Raw genomic sequence first — 14,249 nt, forward strand, 5'->3', positions numbered from 1 at the left:
TGTTTTAATTTTCTCTCAGAAGATTGCATTTATTCAGTATATCTTGTGTCCTGCTCTCCATTCAGCCGGTCAGTACGTGTTAATCGCTCAATGCATTTTTAAGCAACAGAATGCAACGAGTAAATAAAAATAATTTAAATATCAGTACATTGAGATCCATCCCGAGCTCATTTTGAGAAGTGGTCACACTGGCGTATCAGTAGTAAACATGGGAATTCGCTTTCCACCGCTTCGGTCCAGTGTTTCGCAGAGAAGAGCAGCGGTAAGAAGTAATAAGTAATGAGAGAGAGAGAGAGAGAGAGAGAGAGAGAACTCTCCTTTCTGATGAGTTTGATTTCGAGTTAATAATTTCTAATTGGAGAGAGACGCTCGGAGGAGCACTCAGTTAGTTAGAAGCTGCACACAACTCCCTCGCCTCTTTATCCTGCTGTGAAAACATCACATAAGGAGTTACAATTTGCAGTTTGGTTCTATTTTTACTCTTACAAGAAAGCTGTGCTCACATGTACAGTCTCACAGAGAGGACGTCATGGTCGTGGTTCTGTCTGTCTTTCTGCCTTCAGCCTGCATTAGTGGAAAGGCTGCTTTGGGATAGATTAAAACTCAGACGGGGGCTTTTTTTTTTTTTAATGAAGTAGTCTGGATGTGTCACGCTGTATATCCAGGAGTTAGATAAACGTGAAAAGAATATTAATGAAGCAAGAACAGTGGAATGTCACACAAATTCATAAGAACAACACTGAACTCTTTTGATAACAAAGTAAATGCAGTAATTAGCCGATTCATTCATCCATCCATTATCTGTAGCTGTTTATCCTGTGCAGGGTCGCGGGCAAGCTGGAGCCTATCCCAGCTGACTACGGGCGAAAGGCGGGGTACACCCTGGACAAGTCGCCAGGTCATCACAGGGCTGACACATAGACACAGACAACCACTCACACTCACATTCACACCTACGGTCAATTTAGAGTCACCAGTTAACCTAACCTGCATGTCTTTGGACTGTGGGGGAAACCGGAGCACCTGGAGGAAACCCACGCGGACACGGGGAGAACATGCAAACTCCGCACAGAAAGGCCCCCGTCGGCTGCTAGGCTCAAACCCAGAACCTTCTTACTGTGAGATGACAGTGCTAACCACTACACCACCATGCCGCCCAATTCAATCATTATAATTATAATGTCGACAAACATTTTATGTAAAATTACAGTTGTAGTCAAAGTGGATAAAGAGAAAATGAAGATACAGCACCACTGAAAAGTTTGTACACCCCTACTCTACTCATTCATAGGTGTTTCTGTATTGTAACTATTCTCTACACTGTAGAACAAAACTGAAGACATCAAAATTCTGAAATAACATCTGGAACATATAAGGAATTATGTGGTAAACACAAGTGTATATATATATATATATATATATATATATATATATATATATATATATATATATATATAGCTGGAGCCTATCCCAACTGACTACGGGCGAAAGGCGGGGTACACCCTGGACAAGTCACCAGGTCATCACAGGGCTGACACATAGACACAGACAACCATTCACACTCACATTCACACCTACGGTCAATTTAGAGTCACCAGTTAACCTAACCTGCATGTCTTTGGACTGTGGGGGAAACCGGAGCACCCGGAGGAAACCCACGCGGACACGGGGAGAACATGCAAACTCTGCACAGAAAGGCCCTCGCCAGCTATGGGGCTCGAACCCGGACCTTCTTGCTGTGAGGCGACAGCGCTAACCACTACACCACCGTGATTCCCTTAGCGCCCTCCACAATTATTGGCACCCCTCATTAAGATATGTTCTTAGGCTTCTAATAAATTCATTTTTTTTAATAATATAGGACAACAATGCAAAAAAAGAGAAAAATCCAACCTTTAATTAAAGTGCATTTACTCAGTGGGAAAAAAATCCCACATTAAGAAATGATTATTTTACATGAAATCATGTTTGCCACAATTATTGGCACCCCTGATGTTAATACTTTGTACAACTCCCTTTTGCCAACAAGACAGCACTTAATATTCTCCAATAACATTTCACAAGATGGGAGAATACAGAGAGAGGGATATTCAACCATTCCTCTTTGCACAATCTCTCTAACTCATCCAGAGTCCTGGGTCCTCTCCTATGTACTCTCCTCTTCAGCTCACCCCACAGGTTTTCAATTGGGTTGAGGTCTGGGGACTGAGATGCCATGGGAGGAGCTTGATTTTGTTTCTGGTGAACCATTTTTGTGTAGATTTGGCCACATGTTTAGGGTCATTATCTTGCTGAAAGACCCAGTGATGACCCATCTTCAGCTTTCGGGCAGAGGCCACCAGATTTTGATTTAAAATGTCCTGGTATTTCGAAGAGTTCATGATTCCATGCAGCCTAACAAGGTTCCCGGGGCCTTTGGAAGAGAAACAGGCCCACAGCATCACCGATCCTCCCCCATACTTCACAGTGGGCATGAGGTGCTTTTCCGCATACTCATCTTTTGTGATGTATTAGAGTGTTTGTTGCCAAAAAGCTCTATCTTGGTCTCTTCTGACCAAAGCACATGGTCCCAGTTGAAGTCCCAGTACCGCTTAGTGAACTCCAAACATTGATGTTTATGCTTGTAAATGAGAAAAGCCTTTTTCCATGCATGCCTCCCAAACAGCTTGTTGGTATGTAGATAGCGCCTGATGGTTGTTATGGAGACTTTGTGACCCCAAGATGCTACTCTTTGATGCAATTCTTTAACAGTGAGCTTTGGAGAACTTTTTACTTCTCTTACCATCCTCCTCACTGTGCGTGGTGGCAAGATAAACTTGCATCCTCGTCCAGGCTTGTTTGCCACTGTTCCAGTTGTTTTAAACTTCTTGATGATTCCTCTGACTGTAGATACGGGCCGGTGTAGGCGAGTGGCTGTTTTCTTGTAGCCATTGCCTGACTTATGAAGGTCGACACACATCTGCCTTACTTGAATGGTGTGTTCTCTTGTCTTTCCCATGTTGAAGAGTGGATAAGAGAAATAGGCCTCTGTGTCACATCATATTTATACTCCAGAGAAACAGGATGTGATGAATTACTAATTAAAGGTTCTTAGATACTCTGATCAACTTTATAAACTACAGTAGAAATGACAGAAATGCTTCAATTACATTTATTTTCTAGGAATTGTTATGAGTGCCAATAATTGTGGAACAGGTGATTTTATGAAAAATAATTATTTCTTAGTCAGGGATTTTTTTATTCACTTGAGTGAAAGGTTAAATTCTTCTACAATTTTCAGTGTGAGATTATGCTTCTGCAATAAAAATTGAATTTATTTTAAGACTTTTAACACATCTTAACCAGGGGTGCCAATATATAATGTGTGTGTGTGTGTGTGTGTGTGTGTGTGTGTGTGTGTGTGTGTGTGTGTGTAATGGATGGATGGATGTGTGTGTGTGTGTGTCTGTGTGTGTGTGTGTGTGTGGTGTTTGATATTTTAGATTCTTCAGTGTATCCAGTGTTTACTTGGATGATGCTTTGTACACTATTAACATTATCTATGAGGTAGTCACCTGGAATGCTTTTCAATTAACAGATGTGCCTCATCAAAAGTTAATGAGTGCAATTTCTTCCCTTCTTAATGCATTTGAGATCAAACAGTAAATAGTAAATAATATAAGTACAGTAAATAGCCTGATTTCACAACTGTAGTAATCCATATTATGTCAAGAACCGCTCAACTAAGTAAAGAGAAACAACATTATTTTAAGACATGAAGTGACTTTTAATTCATAAAAATAAAGGAAAAAAAACACTGAATTAGAAGTGTGTTCAGACTTTTAACTGGTGTTGTATACCGTACAGTGTCTTGCAAAAGTATTCATCCCCCTTGGTGTTTGTCCTGTTTTGTCGCATTACAAGCTGGAATTAAAATGGATTTTTGGGGGGTTAGCGCCATTTGATTTACACAACATGCCTACCACTTTAAAGGTGAAAATTGTTGTTTTATTGTGACATAAACAATAATTAAGATGAAAAAAAAAACAGAAATCTGGAGTGTGCATAGGTATTCACCCCCAAAGTCAATACTTTGTAGAGCCACCTTTTGCTGCAATTACAGCTGCAAGTCTCTTGGGGTATGTCTCAATTAGCTTAGCACATCTAGCCACTGGGATTTTTGCCCATTCCTCAAGTCAAAACTGCTCCAACTCTTTCAAGTTAGATGGGTTGCATTGGTGTGCAGCAATCTTCATGTTATGCCACAGATTCTCAACTGGATTGAGGTCTGGGCTTTGATTAGGCCATTCCAAGACCTTTAAATGTTTCCCTTTAAACTACACCAGTGGTTGAAGAGTGGCCAGAAAATAGTCATTCCTTAAGAAAACACATTTGGAGTGTGCCCAAAAGCATGTGGCAGACTCTCCAGACACATGGAAGACAAAGTTGTGGAGAAGTATAGATCTGGGTTAGGTTATAAAAAATATCCCAAACTTTGAATATTCCACAGAGCACCATTAAATCCATTCTAGCAAAATGGAAAGGATATGTCACCACTACAAACCTGATAAGAGAAGGGCACCCACCAAAACTCACAGACCAGGCAAGGAGGGCATTAATCAGAGATGCAACAAAGACACCAAAGATAACACCGAAGGAGCTGTAAAGGTCCACAGCGGAGATGGTAGTATCTGTCCACAGGACCACTTTAAAGCGGGGCTTTATGGAAGAGTGGCCGAAAAAAAAAACATTGCTTAAGAAAATACGTTTGGAGTTTGCCCCACAGCATGTGGCAGACTCCCCAAACACATGGAAGAAGATTCTCTGGTCAAATGAAAATAAAATTGAACTTTTTGGCCATCATGGGAAATGCCATGTGTGGCACCAACACCCTGAGAACACCATTCCTACAGTGAAGCATGGTGGTGGCAGCATCATGCTGTGGGGATATTTTTCATCTGCAGGAACAGGAAAGCTGGTCAGGACTGAAGGAAAGATGGATGGCACTAAATACAGGGCAATTCTGGAGGAAAACCTGTTTGAGTCAGCCAGAGGTTTGAGACTGGGGCGAAGGTTCATGTTCCAGCAGGACAATGACTCGAAACATACTGTGAAAGTTACATTGGAGTGGTTTAAAGGGAAACATTTAAATGTCTTGAAATGGCCTAGTCAAAGCCCAGACCTCAATCCAATTGATAATCTGTGGCATAACTTGAAGATTGCTGTACACCAATGCAACCCATCTAACTTGAAGGAGTTGGAGCAGTTTTGCCTTGAGGAATGGGCAACAATCCCAGTGGCTAGATGTGCTAAGCTAATAGAGACATACCCTAAGAGACTTGCAATTGTAATTGCAGCAAAAAGTGGCTCTACAATGTATTGACTTTTGGGGAGTGAATTCATATACACACTCCAGATTTCTGTTCTTTCATCTGAACTATTGTTTGTGTCACAATAAAACAATTTTCACTTTTAAAGTGCAAGGCATATTGTATAAATCAAATGATGCTAACCCTCCAAAAATCCATTTTAATTCTAGCTTGTAATGCAACAAACAGGACAAACACCAAGGGGGATGAATACTTTTGCAAGACACTGTATATGAGACAGTGCTCAGGAAAAACTCCCTGAGACACCGTGAGGAAGAAACCTTAAAAGGAAGCAGATTTCTCACACCATTTAGTGGGATTATAAATCATTACAATAAATAGTATGATGTGTGTTGAAAGGAAAGGGAATTGCAATAAAAGGCTACAACCTTCTTTCACATTAACGCTGACATCACAGTCTTAGGATCCTCTTAAGACTCATTACTAAAAGTGCCAAATGTAAATGGATCAGCAGCAAGATTTCATAGTGACCAGAGCATGACCAAGCAGGATCATGTCCCCTTCTATGGGATGCAGCCTTCCTTTCGTAAACCTGCCAGAAACTACAAGCAAGGCTCAACAAACTGGAGAAATGATGCAAATTTAATACAATTATGTGGAATTGAATTACACACACACACACGTATATATGCGTCTATACTGCTGTAAATGATCAGAACAGCATCAGGATAAAAATAGTGTTCCATCATTTTTCATGAACAGATCAGGGGAGAAAAAAGGAAGCAGCTGAAATAAAATTAGTCTGTGTTTTAGTTGCTATTTGCTATTCAAAGAAATCTCTATCAAATTAATATTAAGGGTGAGAGCTGTGTAACACATCAATTTAATCATACAGAGTATTACACTGCCATGATGTCCATTTACTCTGATTATATTATATTTATTATGTTTAACATTAAAGGTGCGATATGTAAAAATGTTCATTTGAAACATTCAAAAATGAACCAAAATTATCAACAGAATGTGAAGAAATAACACTTTTGACGTGATGTGAGAAACATCTACAGATTGTGTTGCAGAGATAGCTAGTGAAGTTAGCATGCTAACCAGCTAGCCCCAAGACAGGATGGACCACCTGTCTCATCATACCACTTTGTACCTCAAGAGGCGATAGTGAGTCAGTGTAGTGTCCAGTCTGCCCTCAGTCTGACACGGGAGCAAGAATTCATCAGTCAGGCATTACAAACCTGCGGAGTCACTCAGTCAAGTGAAGCTGCTTTCTGAACTCTATAACAGCAGCTGTGATGGGAGCTGGAGAGCCGTATCGAGGTCAAGACAGTCAGTAAAGTGTGCTGGATTTGTCGCTTAGCTCATTTTGAATTCAAGATCATCAAAGTCTCTATGCTGGCAACACTGAAGCAGTGCTCAGATCTGAAAATGGCTAATGGTGTCAGAATTAACAAGTGGATCGAAGCAAAACGAGAGTTAACATGGGCGTAACTTTCCACCACTGGAGACAGCTTGTGGTGAGTAAAGGGTAAAGATTCATGCTGAACTCATAACATTTCTGTGAAACTGGGAAGTAAACATCTGTTAAAGCCAACATTGGCGATTTAAATAATATTGGCTGGCTTTTTTTGTGGTATATTAGATACAGTGCCTTGAAAAAATATTCATACCCCTTGAACTTTTTCACATTTTTCCACCTTACAACCACAAACTTAAAAGTTTTTTATTGAGATTTTATGTGATAGACCAACACAGAGTAGCACATAATTGTGAAGTGAAACAAAAATGATAAATGGTCTTCAAAATTTTAAACAAATAAAAATCTGAAAAATGTGGTGTGCATTAGTATTCACCCCCCCTGTGTCAATACTTTGTAGAGCCACCTTTTTGCTGCAATTACAGCTGCAAGTCTTTTGTGGTATGTCTCTACCAGCTTTGCACATCTAGACACTGAAATTTTTGCCCATTCTTCTTTGCAAAATAGCTCAAGCTCAGCCAGATTGGATGGAAAGCATCTGTGAACAACTTACCAATATTGAATGCTGATTCTGATTGAATGTAATCGGTCAATTCTCGTCTCTCATCTTCTTCCGCTTATCCGGGGCTGCGTTGCGGAGGCAGCAGTCTGAGCATGGAAGCCCAAACTTCCCTTTCCCCAGACACCTCAGCCAGCTCCTCAGGAAGAACACTGAAGCGTTCCCAGGCCAGCCAAGAGACATAGTCCCTCCAGCGTGTCCTGGGTCTTCCCCGGGGCCTCCTCCCGGGTGGACATGTCTGGAACACCTCCCCAGGGAGGTGTCCAGGAGGCATCTGAAAGAGATGCCCGAGCCACCTCAGCTGATTCCTCTCGATGTGGAGGAGCAGCAGCTCTACTCCGAGCTCCTCCTGAGTGACTGTGCTTCTCACCCTATCTCTAAGGGAGTGCCCAGCCACCCTGCGAAGGAAACTCATTTCGGCCGCTTGTATCCGCCATCTTGTTCTTTCGGTCATTACCCAAAGCTCATGACCATAGGTGAGAGTCGGAACGTAGATTGACCGGTAAATCAAGAGCTTTGCCTTTTGGCTCAGCTCCTTCACCATGACAGACTGGTAAAGTGACCGCATCACTGCGGAGGCCGCACCGATCTGCCTGTCGATCTCATGCTCTATCCTTCCCTCACTCGTGAACAAGATCCCGAGATACTTAAACTCCTCCACTTGAGGCAGGACTTCTCCACCAACCTGGAGAGGGCAAGCCACCCTTTTCCGGTCGAGAACCATGGCCTCTGACTTGGAGGTGCTGATTCTCATCCCAGCCACTTCACACTCGACTGCAAATCACCCCAGTGCATGCTGAAGGTCCTGGTTTGAAGAAGCCAACAGGACAACATCATCTGTGAAAAGCAGAGATGAAATCCTGTGGTTCCCAAACAGGATTCCTTCTGGCCCCTGGCTACGCCTAGAAATTCTGTCCATAAAGATTATGAACAGAACCGGTGACAAAGAGCAGCCCTGCCGGAGTCCAGCATGCACTGGGAACAGGTCTGACTTACTGCTGGCAATGCGAACCAGACTCCTGCTCCGTTCGTACAGGGACCGGACAGCCCTTAGCAAAAAGCCCTGAACCCCATACTCCCGAAGCACCCCCCACAGAATACCATGAGGGACATGGTCGAATGCCTTCTCCAAATCCACAAAGCACATGTGGACTGGTTGGGCAAACTCCCATGAACCCTCGAGCACCCTATGAAGGGTATAGAGCTGGTCCAGTGTTCCGCGACCAGGACAAAAAACGCATTGTTCCTCCTGGATCCGAGGTTCGACTATCGGCCGAATTCTCCTCTCCAGTACCCTGGAGTAAACCTTCCCTGGAAGGCTGAAAAGTGTGATTCCCCTATAATTGAAGCACACTCTCCGGTCCCCTTTCTTAAAAAGAGGGACCACCACCCCAGTCTGCCACTCCAGAGGCACTGTCCCTGACCGCCATGCAATGTTGCAGAGGCGTGTCAGCCAAGACAGCCCCACAACATCCAGAGACTTGTGATACTTGGGGCGGATCTCATCCACCCCCGGCGCCTTGCCACCGAGGAGCTTGCTAACCACCTCAGTGACTTTGGCTTGGGTAATGGACGAGTCCACTTCTGAGTCATCAGCCTCCGCTTCCTCAATGGAAGATGTGACAGTGGGATTGAGGAGATCCTCGAAGTATTCCTTCCACCGCCCGACAATGTCCCCAGTCGAGGTCAACAGCTCCCCACCCGCACTGTAAACAGTGTTGGCAGAGTACTGCTTCCCCCTCCTGAAGCGCCAGACGGTTTGCCAGAATTTCTTCGAGGCCGACCGATAGTCCTCCTCCATGGCCTCACCGAACTCCTCCCAGTTCTGAGTTTTTGCCTCTGCAACTGCCCGAGCTGCGGCACGCCTGGCCTACCGATACCCATCAGCTGCCTCAGGAGTCCCGGAGGCCAACATGGCCCGATAGGACACCTTCTTCAGCTTGACGGCATCCCTTACTTCCGGTGTCCACCACCAGGTTTGGGGATTGCCGCCACGACAGGCACTGGAGACCTTGCGGCCACAGCTCCAAACAGCCGCGTCGACAATGGAGGCAGAGAACATGGTCCACTCAGACTCAATGTCCCCCGCCTCCCTCAGAAGCTGGGAGAAGCTCTCCCAGAGGTGGGAGTTAAAGACCCCCCCGACAGAGTGCTCGGCCAGATGTTCCCAGCAGACCTTCACCATATGTTTGGGCCTGCCAGGTCTGTCTGGATTCCTCCTCCGCCAGTGGATCCAACTCACCACCAGGTGGTGATCAGTTGACAGCTCAGCCCCTCTCTTCACCCGAGTGTCCAAGACATAGGGCCGGAGATCCGATGAAACGACAACAAAGTCGATCCTCGACCTCCGACCTAAGGTGTCCTGGTGCCATGTGCACTTAAGGACACCCCTATGCTCGAACATGGTGTTCGTTATGGACAAACCATGACTAGCACAGAAGTCCAATAACAAAACACCACTCGGGTTCAGATCGGGGAGGCCATTCCTCCCAATCACGCCCCTCCAGGTGTCACTGTCGTTGCCCACGTGAGCGTTGAAGTCCCCCAGTAGAACAATGGAGTCCCCAGTCTGAGCACCTCTCAGTACCTCTCCCAGGGACTCCAAGAAGGCCAGATACTCTATACTGCTATTCGGCCCATAGGCACAAACAACAGCAAGAGCCCTCTCCCCGATCCTAAGGCGCAGAGAGGCGACCCTCTCGTTCACTGGGGTAAACTCCAACACATGGCGGCTGAGCTGGGGAGCTATAAGCAAGCCCACACCAGCTCGCCACCGTTCACCATGGGCGACTCCAGAGAAGTGGAGAGTCCAGCCCCTCTGGAGGAGCTGGGTTCTGGAGCCCAAGCTGTGCATGGAGGTGAGCCCGACTATCTCTAGCCGGTACCTCTCAACCTCCCGCACAAGCTCAGGCTCTTTCCCCCCCAGTGAAGTGACATTCCATGTCCCAACAGCTAGCTGCTGTGTTCGAGGATCAGGTCGTCGAGGCCCCTGCCTTCGACTGCCGCCCAATCCATACTGCACCAGCCCCCTACAGCTACCTCTGTGGGTGGTGAACCCACAGGAGGTCGGGCCCACGTCATCGCTTCGGGCTGAGCCCGGCTGGGCCCCATGGGCAAAGGCCCAGCCACCAAGTGCTCGCATATGAGCCCCAACCCCAGGCCTGGCTCCAGGGTGGGGCCCCGGCTGCGCCATACCGGGCAACGTCACGGTCCTTGATAGACTGTTATCCATAAGGGGTTTTGGTGAACTGCTCTTAGTCTGGCCTGTCACCTAGGACCTGTCTACCTTGGGAGACCCTAACAGGGGCGTAATGCCCCCGACAACATAGCTCCGAGGATCATTCAAGCACACAAACCCCTCCACCACAATAAGGTGGCAGTTCTAGGAGGGGGGCAAAGTCAAACTTCTAACAATAAAAATGGTACAAGTCCAAAAAGCCTGAACAACCCAACTTAAAGTGGTGCTTGAAAGTTTGTGAACCCTTTAGAATTTTCTATATTTCTGCATAAATATGACCTAAAACATCATCAGATTTTCATACAAGTCCTAAAAGTAGATAAAGAGAACCCAGATAAACAAATATGACAAAAATATTATACTTGGTCATTTATTTATTGAGGAAAATGATCCAATATTACATATCTGTGAGTGGCAAAAGTATGTGAACTTTTGCTTTCAGTATCTGTTGTGACCCCCTTGTGCAACAATAACTGCAACTAAAAGTTTCCGGTAACTGTTGATCAGGCTTGGAGGAATTTTAGCCCATTCCTCTGTACAGAATAGCTTCAACTCTGGGATATTGGTGGGTTTCCCCACATGAACTGCTTGCTTCTGGTCCTTCCACAATATTTCGATTGGATTAAGGTCAGGACTTTAACTTGGCCATTCCAAAACATTATTCTTCTTTAACCATTCTTTGGTAGAATGAGTTGTGTGCTTAGGGTTGTTGTCTCACTGCATGACCCACCTTCTCTTGAGATTCAGCTCATGGACAGATGTCCTGACATTTTCCTTTAGAATTGGCTGGTATAATTCAGAATTCATTGTTCCATCAATGATGGCAAGCCATTCTGGCCCAGATGCAGCAAAACAGGCCCAAACCATGATACTACCACCACCATGTTTCACAGATGGGATAAGGTTCTTATGCTGGAATGCAGTGTTTTCCTTTCTCCAAACATAACACTTCTCATTTAAACCAAAAAGTTCTATTTTGGTCTCATCCATCCACAAAACATGTTTCCAATAGCCTTCTGGCTTGTCCACATGATCTTTAGCAAACTGCAGACGAGCAGCAATGTTCTTTTTGGAGAGCAGTGGCTTTCTCCTTGCAACCCTGCCATGCACACCATTGTTGTTCAATGTTCTCCTGATGGTGGACTCATGAACATGAGCCAATGTGAGAGAGGCCTTCAGTTGCTTAGAAGTTACCCTGGGGTCCTTTGCGACCTCGCCGACTATTACACGCCTTGCTCTTGGAGTGATCTTTGTTGGTCGACCACTCCTGGGGAGGGTAACGATGGTCATGAATTTCCTCCATTTGTACACAATCTGTGTGACTGTGGATTGGTGCAGTCCAAACTCTTTAGAGATGGTTTTGTAACCTTTTCCAACCTGATGAGCATCAACAATGCTTTTTCTGAGGTCCTCAGAAATCTCCTTTGTTTGTGCCATGATACACTTCCACAAACATGTGTTGTGAAGATCAGACTTTGATAGATCCCTGTTCTTTAAATAAAACAGGGTGCCCATTCACACCTCACACCTGATTGTCATCTCATTAATTGAAAACACCTGACTCTAATTTCACCTTCAAATTAACTGCTAATCCTAGAGGTTCACATATTTTTGCCACTCACAGATATATATATATATATATATATATATATATATATATATATATATATATATATATATAATTTTATTTTCTCTCCTTTTTTTTTTTTGTGTGTTTGTGTAGTTTGATGTTCATTTGAGTGTTTTTGTCCGCCGGTTGTGGTGTAGCTCCGGACCCAGAATTGGGCGTCAGTTCCCTCCAGGCCTTGGTTCGCTGTGGGTGATGCCTGCGCTCCCAGCTATGGACTGCAGTGAGCTTGTTGCTCATTTTAACATCGTGGTTGTCCAGCGCTCTGTGCTTTAATGCTTGGCGTGATGTTCCGAGCGATGTTGCTCGGTGGCATCGCGGCGGCTGTGCAGGCAGTTTGGGATGTACCAGTGCTCTGCATGGTGGTGCTTCTGTGCTCGCTTTGTGGATCCATGGTGTGGTGTTCGAACGATGTTGCTGACGGCATCACGGTGGCTGTGCTGGCAGTCTGGGACTTGTTTTCATGCACCTTTTGGTGGGACTGTGGCTGCTACACCACTGGAATGACATCCTGACCCTTATTTGGTGGACTTTTTTTTTCTGTTTATAATTGTAAAGTGGGGCGGCACAGTGGTGTAGTGGTTAGCGCTGTCGCCTCACAGCAAGAAGGTCCGGGTTCGAGCCCCGGGGCCGGCGAGGGCCTTTCTGTGTGGAGTTTGCATGTTCTCCCCGTGTCCGCGTGGGTTTCCTCCGGGTGCTCCGGTTTCCCCCACAGTCCAAAGACATGCAGGTTAGGTTAACTGGTGACTCTAAATTGACCGTAGGTGTGAATGTGAGTGTGAATGGTTGTCTGTGTCTATGTGTCAGCCCTGTGATGACCTGGCGACTTGTCCAGGGTGTACCCCGCCTTTCGCCCGTAGTCAGCTGGGATAGGCTCCAGCTTGCCTGCGACCCTGTAGAACAGGATAAAGCGGCTACAGATAATGAGATGAGATGAGAATTGTAAAGTGACCTTGGGTTTTTAGAAAAGCACTATATAAGTGGAACTTATTATTATTATTATTATTATTATTATTATTATTATTATAATTATTATGTAATATTGGATCATTTTCTTCAATAAATAAATGACCAAGTATAATATTTTTGTCTCATTTGTTTAACTGGGTTCTCTTTATCTACTTTTAGGACTTGTGTGAAAATCTGATGATGTTTTAGATCATATTTATGCAGAAATATAGAAAATTCTAAAGGGTTCACAAACTTTCAAGCACCACTGTATATACAAGCTATATACAGGTTGACAGTTCAAGTTTACTTTTGGTTGTAGTTAATTGTTACATTGCAGTTGTTCAAAACAAAAGGGTTTTGCTGCGTGAAGTCCATGAGTGACGTCCTCTTGTAAAAGTCTCCATCACTTTTCCTCACCTCCAAGTAGAACTTTGACAATATTTCCACTATTGCTCTCTTTTCCAGTTTTTCAATGTCCATTGGTATGTTTTTCTCTTGTAAATATGTGTGAAGAATATCCAGTGAAGTTTTGGTAGACTTTCGGGTGTTCAGCGCATCTTTCTCTTTAAATCTTCAGCTTTTAATGAAGCAAACCTCGCGGCCATGTTCATGTACAAACTGTCACAGTCATTCACTAGCGTGGAAGTTTTACATCTCCGATGTGTCTCTTTTTCAGCTTTTCCATAAATTTAATGTGGAAGATTAAATGCGTGAAGAATATCCAGTGAAGTTTTGGTCGCCTTTCGGGTGTTCAGTGCGTCTTTCTCTTTCAAAATTCTCTCTAAATCTTCTGCTTTTAAAGAAGCAAACCTTGTGGCAATGTTTGTTTGTGTACAAACTGTCACACTCACTAGTACATAAGTTTTACATCTCTAATGTATATCTTTTCCAGTTTTTCGATATCCGTTGATATGTTTTCCTCTTGTAAATATGTGTGAAGAATATATGATGAAGTTTTGGTGGCTTTTCAGGTGTTCAGCACATTTTCAGTTTATTTATTTAGAGCTGAAACCTAGCACTGGATTAGCCTCGTCTTCTCTCGATAAGCGATATGATAACATTATTGCATGCCATCAGTA

This window comes from Neoarius graeffei, chromosome 16 (assembly GCF_027579695.1).
Source record: "Neoarius graeffei isolate fNeoGra1 chromosome 16, fNeoGra1.pri, whole genome shotgun sequence".
Classification (NCBI taxonomy): Eukaryota; Metazoa; Chordata; class Actinopteri; order Siluriformes; family Ariidae; genus Neoarius; species Neoarius graeffei.